The following is a 10741-nucleotide window of genomic DNA, read 5'->3' as shown; positions in this document are numbered from 1 at the left end:
GGTGATAAAAACATGAACAGGAAAATAGATCTGAAGAAATGATCCAGAATGCATAACAGAGTGACAAAGCAGTAGAAAATATGAAAGACAGATTAAAAGACATGAAGGACAGGGTGAGGAGGTGTAACTTACGTCTAATTGGGCTTCTAGGAGGAAGGACAGAGAGAATGAAAGAGAGGCATAGTTTGAAGAGATAATGACTGAAAAATTTTCAGAATTGATGAAACATATGTGCATACTTCAGACTTAAGGAGCTCAATGAATTTACAGCAATATAAGAAAAATTTTCCTTAGACAGATAGTAGTGGAACTGAAGAATACCAAAGACGATGGAGAGGTCTTAAAAATAGTCAAAATGTAAAGACAGACTACCACAAAGGAACTGCACAGCTCACAGTGGATATCTCCATAATGGTATCTGGAGGACAATGGAATAATATCTTCAGTATTCTGAGAGACAGTAACTGTCAACCTAGAATTGCATACATAGTGAAACTATCAAGAGGGAAAGAGGGAAAAATAAAAATGTTTGGTCAAATGAAAAAATCAGAGCCTTTGTAATAAACAGATTTTACACTACAGGAAATTCTAAAGATGCACTTAGGGTACACAAAAATATTTGATGGACAGTCCACTGCAAGAAGAATGAAACAAATCATTAAATATGTGAATATCTAAACAAACAGTGATTGAGTTAAACAATAATTAATGTCTCATGATGTATAAAAATCACAAAACAAGTAGAATTAAAATATTGAACAAAAATAAAATATGTCTGGAAGGGATGATTAGATTGAAAACAGTCAAGTTTTTGTATTGTTGAAAACAGGAGTGTGTGTAGGCTAAGTTTAGATAAATTAAATTTATCGAGTGATGTCAACAAGATGTCCAAACAAGATGTCCTTCACTTGTATTACCCCCCTCAACAACAATTTAGCACCTATCTATGGAAAAAGTACCTTTGTGGGAGATGTGGGATCCAGCACCATATGTCAAGAGGTCCAGGGGAGTCTTGTTCATCCATGCATCAGATAATGGGCGTACAGACCTTGGTGAGAACCCTCCTCAGACTGTAATTTCTCCCATGTGGGAAGTGAGACAGTGAGTGACCACCCAGCCCCCCCAGCTATGTGGGATGCTGCCAAAGAGGTTCATTTCTCTTTTGACCCATCCAGAGTACTCAGTCATGAGTTGAATGACTGGAGGTGGGGGTAGTTGGGGGAGCAGCTGGGAGGGATGCAGCTAGGACTTGGAGGGCCTTGAAGGGACATGGATCCTGCTAACTGCATCCTATTAACTGTGGGACTCCGTCAGGAAGCCCACCAATGAGCCCCTGGGGATGCCTCATCCACTGATACCCCCAGCTGGCCTGGTGCACCCCCAGTGCTCTGGGTGCCTCACCCACTCACTTCCCCATCCTGTGGTCAGCTCCCTGTGCATACCTGTGATGGTGGCATGAGCCTTGGCAGATGGCTAGTGAGCGCACACAGAAAGCTGGACCATACTGCACGGCCGGGGAGAGAACACAAAATTGAGATTTAGTACTGTCCTGAGAGCAAAAGGGAGGCTGTCAGCACTCAGCCTGGTGTATTGCAAGATTGAGGGTAGGCATACAAGATTAAGAATCCTACCACAAGAGGGAGCAATAAGGGTAGAGCAGGAATATCCATAGCCAGTCTGAGGAAACCTCAGCATCCCTAGCGGGGCTGAAGGAAGGTAATTCTTTCCTGAAGTCAGTTAGTGAAGACCAGAGGGGGTGACAGCAACTTCAAATGCAAAGAGAGCAATGCAAGCCTTCAAGGAACATGAATATCAAGGAAATTTGATGTCACCAAAAGATCACAATCATTCTTTCAGTGACTGAACCCAGGACCTGGAGATCTACCCAATAAAGATGTCAAAAGAGCTGTTTTAAATAAGCTCAGTGAGCTACAAGAAAACACAGAAAGACAGTTTAACAAAATCAGGAAAACAATGCACAAACAAAATGAGAAGTTTAACAAAGACACAGAAATCATTAGAAAGAACAAAAATACAATGAATGAAATAAAAAATGCAATAGAGAGCATCAACAGCAGAATGAATTAAAGAGAAAAAATCTGTGAATTAAAAGATAATAACTATGGAATTATCCAGAGGGGAAAATTTTTTTTAAATTAAAAAAGGCTGAAGAAAGCCTGCATGATTTTTGGGCCACCATCAAAAGAAATGATCTGCAAATTATGGGAGTCTCAGAAGAAGAGAGGGAGAAGGGGGTGGAAAGCTTATTTAAAGACAAAATGGCTGAGAACTTTCCAAATCTGGGGAGAGATTTGGACATCCAAGTTCATGAAGTGAATAGGTCCCCAAACAAAGTCGATGTAAAGATATATTCTCTAAGACCCATTATAATAAAGCTGTCAAAATCAAAGCAAAGAGAGAATCTTAGAAACAGCAAGAGAAAAGAAGAACTTACAAGGGAACCCCCTACAAGGCTATCAGTGAATTTCTCAGCAAAGGCCTTACATGACCAGAATGAACCCACAGAAGTGCATTTCTGGGTGCTCTGAGAAGCTCTGGTTCTCTATGTCTCAGTGCAGAAAGAATTCAGTGAGAGGCAAAGAGATAGATAAGTGTTTCATTAGAATAGGATGCTTGTGAGGCTTACAAGTGGGCAGGCAAGACGGTGCTGCCCTGAGAGCTTAGTGGGCTACAGTTTTGTAATCAAAGGAAGAATAGGGAGGGCGAGAAGCCCACCTCCTTCATCATTCTTTTTTTTTTTTTTTTTTTGCGGTACGCGGGCCTCTCACTGTTGTGGCCTCTCCCGCTGCGGAGCACAGGCTCCGGACGCGCAGGCTCAGCGGCCGTGGCTCACGGGCCCAGCCGCTTCGCGGCATGTGGGATCTTCCCGGACCGGGGCACGAACCCGCGTCCCCTGCATCGGCAGGTGGACTCTCAACCATTGTGCCACCAGGGAAGCTCCTCCTTCATCATTCTTGAGTAGACGAGAAGCTTCCATCATCAGCCCCTCCTCCACATTGGGCAGGGGAGTTTTCTTGTCCCCACATGGACAAACCGGGACTGTCATGGGGCAATGGAAAGGAGCGAAAAGGCAGTAACATATACTAAAATATGGTAAATCACCTCAGGTTTCAGTGTAATGTCACCTTATATTTTTGTTTTTAGTGTGAGCAGAGTAGCATGTCCTAGGAATCGTTAACCTACTGAGCTCACTGGGCAGGATGTGGGTCTCATTCCACCATTGTTTTATGGTTTGGGGGCATGTCTCATGCTTCTCTTGCATGGTTTTGTTGCTAGGCAAGCCTGTTTGGTTTTGTGGTTAAGCAAACCTGCTTTCTTGGGTGATCGTTAACTTACAGGGGTCTCCCATATATATATATATTTTTTTTATTTTACTTATGATCCCTTAGTGGGATTAACTACTTAATCACCTACTTTGTCCCTTTACTCTGTCCCTATCAAGATCCTCCTCTATCAGTATCCCATCCCAGTTTTACCATTTGTGAAAGTTTTAATAATCGCATCACCACAGCACACCAAGGGCTCTCCATGCTCCAACTACCACCAGTGAAAGGGTACTCATTGCCTAAGGGATTGCTGTGAGATATCCAGCTACAGAATCCAATGTTAGAGTCTGCTTCCTAAGACCATTTCTGGTGACAACTGTCTTAGATCCCTTGAAATAGAGTTGATGAGCTATATGGGGAGTGTTCTCAGATTAAAAGTAAAGAAGGAAGGATTGGATAGAGGGAGAAGCTGATTTGCAGTGTAGTTGTAACTGAGGCCTCACCTGACTCTACGGGGATCTCTGGAGCTGACATGGTTCTTCTGAGTTTTCCCAATTTGAGACAAGAGGGTCTCTGTATTTATGCATCAGCCAGTCATTGGCCATGGGCTCACCCAGGGAGGGAGCATAACCTTGGCCAAGGCCAAGAACAAGTCCTACTGAGGGACATAGCTGTGAGCTGTCAGCAGCTGCTATTCCCAGCAGCTGGGGGTCATATGTCATTTGTCAGCCTGGGAGAGGGGATCTTGTCAGAGAACCATACTATCCACAACAAAATTTCATAATGGTAAGTGAGAAACACAAGATAAAAATTGTATTTATAATGTGACTTCAATATTTTAAAATGTGAATATATAAAAAAATGACTGGAAGGAAGTAAACTAAACTGTTTAAGAGGTTTTGTCTTGGAATAAAGGGTGACTTTCATTCCCCCTCTCCCCAGCCCGTATCTTATAAACACACATAAAGAACCTTAGAGTATCTTAGGGAAAACATAAAACCATCCCACTGATTCCTCTCTATGAGCAGTTCAAATCAGTCAGAAGTGAACATCAGTGTCACTTGAATGGATAAACATGCTGTAGTGCCTCCCAACAATGGAATATTATTCAGCAATAAAAAGAAATGAGTTGGGCTTCCCTGGTGACACAGTGGTTAAGAATCTGCCTGCCAATGCAGGGGACACGGGTTCGAGCCCTGGTCCAGGAAGATCCCACATGCCACAACTACTGAAGCCTGTGTGCCTAGAGCCCGTGCTCTGCAACAAGAGAAGCCACCGCAATGAGAAGCCAGCGCACCACAACGAAGATTAGCCCCTTCTCGTGGCAACCAGAGAAAAGCCCGCGCGCAGCAACAAAGACCCAACGCAGCCAAGAAATAAAACAAAATAAAATAACAAAATAAATAAATTTATTTAAAAAAAAGAAAGAAATGAGCTATCAAGCAATGCAAGACATGGAATCTTAAATGCATATTACTAGGTGAAAGAAGCCAATCCGAAGAGGCTACGCGCTGTATGATTCCAGCTACATGGTATTTTGGAAAAGGCAAGACTATGGAGACAGTAAAAATATCAGAGGTTTCCAGTGTTCAAGGGGAGAGAGGAGGAGGGATGAAGAAGTGAAGCTCAGGGGATTTTTAGGGAGGTGGAACTATTCTGCATGATACTATATGATACATGATGGATACATGTGCATTTGTCGAAGTCTATAGAACTGTATGATACAAAGAATGAACTCTAATATAAACTGTGGACCTTACTATTGATTTATCAATTTGTCACAAATGTACTACACTAACGCAGGGAAAACTGTTCAGGGAAGAGGGGATATATGGGAACTCTCTGCACTATCTGCTCATTAAAAGAAAAAGAAAGAAAAAGAAAGTGAATGTTAGTTTTTGTAATCTACTAGAGGCAACAACATCGCAGTAGTTGAGACTGAATTTAACAGATGGCAAGCTCAGCAAGCCAGGGTGAGATCTACTTATCATGGACTGAACAAAGCCTGCTCAGGCAGTTGTGAAATATCAGAACACAAATCTACAGATAAACAGCTTCTTTGTTTACGAATGCATTAATGGGTATCACAACAGCTTGACTCTTGATTCTGGAATTCTTGCTGTTTCCTCAGTGAACCATGACACAAGTGTTGAGTCTTGCTATATGCATTCATAGAATGGCAGGGAATCTGGTCCTGTGACGGGACATTTGATAAACAAACAAGGCAAACTGGAGCTGATTCTTCTGGTGACTGCCAGTGCTGGCGCCTTTTTTCCCTTTTGGTACATACCCTAAATTCCTGGCATCTACTTTTATTTTTCCTCCCAGGCCAACTGCAAAAAGGACTTGACCTCAGCTGACATAGAATGTGGAAGATTGTGTATGCATTGAAAAGTAATTCAGTCTGTTGATGAAGTTAATGAATTTTCATGGGAATTTAGTCAATACCACCCAGTGAGAGTCCGCACTTTGAATATTTGCTCAAAGGCAATGGGGAAATAAGAACTTCTTTATCACTGCTGATTCTTTTTTTTTTCTATAAATTTATTTATTTTTGGCTACGTTGGTTCTTCGTTGCTGCCCGTGGGCTTTTCTCTAGTTGAGGCGAGCGGGGGCTACTACTCTTTGTTGCGGTGAGTAGGCTACTCATTGCGGTGGCTTCTCTTGTTGTGGAGCATGGGCTCTAGGCAAGCGGGCTTGGTAGTTGTGGCTTGCAGGCTCTAGAGCGCAGGCTCAGTAGTTGTGGCACACGGGCTTAGTTGCTCCGCGGCATGTGGGATCCTCCTGGACCAGGGCTTGAACCCCTGTCCCCTGCATTGGCAGGCGGATTCTTAAGCACTGCGCCAGCAGGGAAGTCCCTATCACTGCTGATTCTTGAAAGTAAACATTGTCTTAGAGGGACTTCCCTGGTGGCGCAGTGGTTAAGAATCCACCTGCCAGGGACTCCCCTGGTGGCACAGTGGTTAAGAATCTGCCTGTCAATGCAGGGGACATGGGTTCGAGCCCTGGTCTGGGAAGATCCCACAAGCCACGGAGCAACTAAGCCCGAGTGCCATAACTACTGACACTGTGCTCTAGAGCCCGCGAACTGCAACTGCTGAGCCCGGGCACCACAACTACTGAAGCCCGTGTGCCTGGAGCCTGTGCTCCACAACAAAAGAAGCCACTACAATGAGAAGCCCGTGCACCACAATGAAGAGTAGCCCCCGCTTGCCTCAACTATAGAAAAGCCCACGCGCAGCAACGAAGAACCAACGCAGCCAAAAACAAACAAATAAATAAATAAAATAAATTAAAAAGAAGCATTGTCTCCGATACAGCTTCTGTTTCTATTGTTGATTTGCTTAAACATTGGACATGTTGAGATTCTTCACTTGTACGTCTATTCACTCAGCTAACACTGATTGACTACTATGAGACAGGCACCATATGCATAAGTTATTACTGGAGGGGCTGCACTATCGTATGGTCTACTTTAGTATCAGAGTGTAGGGGGTGAGAGGACACTTCTGCTTTTCTCTGCTTAGTCTTGCCTTGACTATAGAGAAGATAACTCTGTCCTGCCTTCCATTCTTCTCTTCTCTCTTTTCTTGCTTTTCTCTGAGGGTTGAGACCTGTCTGATTGGCAAGATAAGAAGAACCGTCCATTCATGGACAATACTACCAATGGACAGTTACCATTAATTAGAAGCAAGAACACTTATCTTGCATTCTCTTAAGAAAAAATATCCATCTGGAATCTCTTTTTCTATGTAGTGGAGATCTGACATCTTTTTAGTATTAAGTTTTCCCATTTAGACATGTAGTTCATGAAGTTTTATAGTTGTCTTCCTATAGGTTCTGCACATTTTTTTGGTTAGCTTTATTTCTAGTTATTATATATATACATATTCATGTATAATTTATACATACTTTAAAAATATAAATATGTAATTTATATTTTTTCTATTGTGAGTGGACAGCTTTCTAACTGGTCATGATCATTGACTGTGTTGGTCATGTCCTTGGCTAGCTCACTGGCCTCCTTTATTAGTTCTAGTAATCTTAAAGTTGATTCTTATGGAATTTTTAGGCAGTCCAATACATTGTCTGCAAATAATGACAATTATTTTCTTCCTGATTTTTATAATTACTTTAAAATTTTTTTCGTGTTATTGCACTGGCTAGGAGAATAATGGTGATGGTTAGAATCCCTTCTTGTTTTTATTTTAAAGGAAATACCTCTAATACTTCAACATTAAGTATAATGTCTGTGTAGTTTTTTTGGTGGATACCTGTTAACAGATTAAGGAAGTTTTTCTTCTTTTCTATTCCTAACTTGCTAAGGAAATTAAAAAAATTTTTTTAAAAATCAGTTACCAGTTACTATTAGTTAGAAGCAACAGAACTATGTCCAGGACATAGTGCTGAATGGGATCTCTTTGTTTTTACTAATGGTTCAAGATTAAATAAAGATAATAATATATTCAGAATCTCCTAAAAGCAAATATTGAAAAACCTATAAAAATGTTGATCTAAACATCAAAGTGGTAAGAGAACCAGTAGTCTCAGCCAGTAATATGTGTAGTGGCCAGGGTTTGTTGGGAGTTAGCATTTGTTTTGCTAGCTTTGATGGGGCAAATGGAAATGTCTGACAAAGGTAAGATGTGGAATTCTTCTCAAGCTCTCTGCAGGTCTATTCCTCATAGCAGGGATTATTACATCGTCAGAGCAGAAACACATGTGAATGAGCCTGAAAGTCTGTTCAGCCTCATGGAAACACACAATGCAAAACCACGGAAACTGAACACATGTTGCACAGACACAGACAGTGTGTCCATATTAGCACCAGGAGGTGCTCATTACATCCAATTCTGCACAGAGTGGAGAAGGCAGCCAGATGTGGGGTTAGAAAGGAGAATTTGTACCAAATATTTACATGCCTATTTGAAGCAGGAAAGAAAATTTCTCTTCCTGGAGAGATGGCTGGGAGCCACATTACTCCTCTTAAGGCTGGGTTTACTCACCCAAGGCTTGAGGTCCATCATCTTTGCCACCATTTGGAATGAGAGGAACTAAACAGGGTCTGTCTGGACTTGCCCTAAGCTCAACCCCATCAGTCGTGAGTACTGTTCTCAGTGAAGGCACGCCCAACAGTACAGTTATTGCCACCAGAACTTAAATAGTCCCTTGGTCATTTGCTACACCCTAATGACCATATTATCATGCTTGATGTCATTAGCCAGCAGGACCACATAGCTGGGCCAACCCCACCAGGCCCTAGTTTATTCGCACCGTACTTAATTCCAGGTGTTGGATTACCAGGAGATTTGTAGCCTGGTTTGACACCTCTTCCTTTTTGCCCCTCTTGTCTGGAATTGCTCCTCTCATGCTCCTGTCTGAGGATCTCCCATTGTCTTCTTTCTCACCCTTCGAACCTGCCTTTTGAATCCCCAGGCCACCTCTGCAGAGATAGAGGCTGCTTCCCATTCACTTGAAATCCACTCCAGCTGGGGAGAAGAGTGGTCCTTCAATTTCAGATAAATGCGAATGTTTCTGCATCACCTTTATCTACGAATTACTCTTTGCATTCATATGGAATATTTATCTCCAAAAGAGCTTGGGTGTAAATGCATATTATCATCAATTTCAAGCAGGTCTTTTACAACAGGAGTCCTGTAAATGATTTTAAGAGTAAAACTAAGCAAAAAGAAACGTGCTCTGTATCCTGTAAAGTTTGGGGTGGGGCTCAGAGGGAGGAGAATGTCAAAGTGCTTGTATTTTATTTATCTATTTATTTTCCACAACTAATAATAATTATTATTATTTTAAATTAAAGTATAATTGACCTACAATACTGTTAGTTCCAGGTACACAGACTAGTGATTTGATATTCCTTAACATTACAGAATGATCACAGGTTGAGTGATGATCTGTCACCATACAAAGTTATTAAAATACTATTGACTATATTCCTCATGCTGTATATTTCATCCTCAAGAGTTAATTTTTTTTGTAACTGGAAGTTTGAACCTCTTAATCTCCCTCACATCCCCCCACACCTCCCACCTCCGGCAACCACCTGTTTGTTTTCTGTATCTATGAGTCTGTTTCTGTTTTGTTATGTTAGTTCACTTGTTTTGTTTTTCAGATTCCACATATATGTGAAATTGTGGTATTTGTCTTTCTCCATCTGACTGTTTTTACTAAGCATGACACCTCTAGGTCCATTCATGTTGTCACAAATGGTAATATTCCATTCTTTTTTATTGCTGAGTTATATTCCTTTGCATATACATATCACGTTTATCCACTCATCTATCAATGGACACTTAGGTTGCTTCCATATTGGCTATTGTAAATATTGCTGCAAGGAACATAGGGATGCATATATCTTTTCTAATTAGTGGAATTGCTGGATTGTATGGTACTTCTATTTTTAATTTTTTGAGGAAACTCCATACTGTTTTCCATAGTGGCTGCACCGATTTACATTCCCACCAACAGTGCAAGAGGGTTCCCTTTACTCCACACCCTCTCCAACAGTTGTTATTTGTTGTTTTTTCTGGCTGTGCCACACAGCTTGTGGGATCTTCATTCCCCAACCACGGATCAAACCTGGGCCCCCAGCAGTGAAAGCGCCAGGTCCTAACCACTGGACCACCAGGGAATTCCCCGTTGTCTTTTTTTTTTTTTTTTTTTGGCTGCCTTGCATCTTCATTGCTGCACACAGGCTTTCTCTCGTTGCAGTGAGCGGGGGCTACTCTTCGTTGTGGTGCGCCAGCTTCTCATTGCAGTGGCTTCTCTTGTTGTGGAGCACGGGCTCTAGGCATGCAGGCTCCAGTAGTTGTGGCATGTGGGATCTTCCTGGATCAGGGCTCAAACCCGTGTCCCCTGCATTGGCAGGCGGATTCTTAACCACTGCGCCACCAGGGAAGTCCCCTGTCTTTTTGATAATATCATTTTGACAGATGTGAGGTGATATCTCATTGTGGTTTTGATTTGCATTTCCCTGATGACTAGTGATGCCGAGTATATTTTCATATATTCCGTGGCCATCTGTATGTTTTGGAAAAATGTCTATTCAGGTTCCATGCCTTATTTTAATCTAGTTGTTTGTTATTTTGATGTTGAGTTGTGAGCTCTTTACATATTTTTGTTATTAATCCCTTAGCAGATATATCATTTGCAAATATCTTCTCCCATTCAGTTGGCTGCCTTTTCATTTTGTTGATAGTTTCCTTCACTGTGCAAAAGCTTTTTATCTGTTTATTTTTGATTTTGTTTCCCTTTCCTGATCGCTGTGGCTAGAACTTCCAGTACTGGGTCAAATAAAACTGGTGAGAGTGGGCATCCTTGTCTTGTTCCTGGTCTTAGAGGAAAATGCTTTCAGCTTTTCAACATTAAATATGATGTTGGCTGTGGGTTTGTCATATATGGCATTTATTATATAGAGGTATGTCCCCTCTATACTC

At 41.7% G+C, this 10741-nt stretch overlaps 1 pseudogene; it reads left to right on the top strand.

Moving 5' to 3' along the window:
• Window positions 1-884: 884 nt before the first annotated feature.
• On the top strand, window positions 885-8452 carry LOC116764025 (annotated as a pseudogene).
• The last annotated feature ends 2289 nt before the right edge of the window (window positions 8453-10741 follow it).

This window comes from Phocoena sinus, chromosome 13 (genome assembly GCF_008692025.1).
Source record: "Phocoena sinus isolate mPhoSin1 chromosome 13, mPhoSin1.pri, whole genome shotgun sequence".
In the NCBI taxonomy this organism is placed as follows: domain Eukaryota; kingdom Metazoa; phylum Chordata; class Mammalia; order Artiodactyla; family Phocoenidae; genus Phocoena; species Phocoena sinus.
This window is presented reverse-complemented; position numbering and strand designations above follow the sequence as displayed.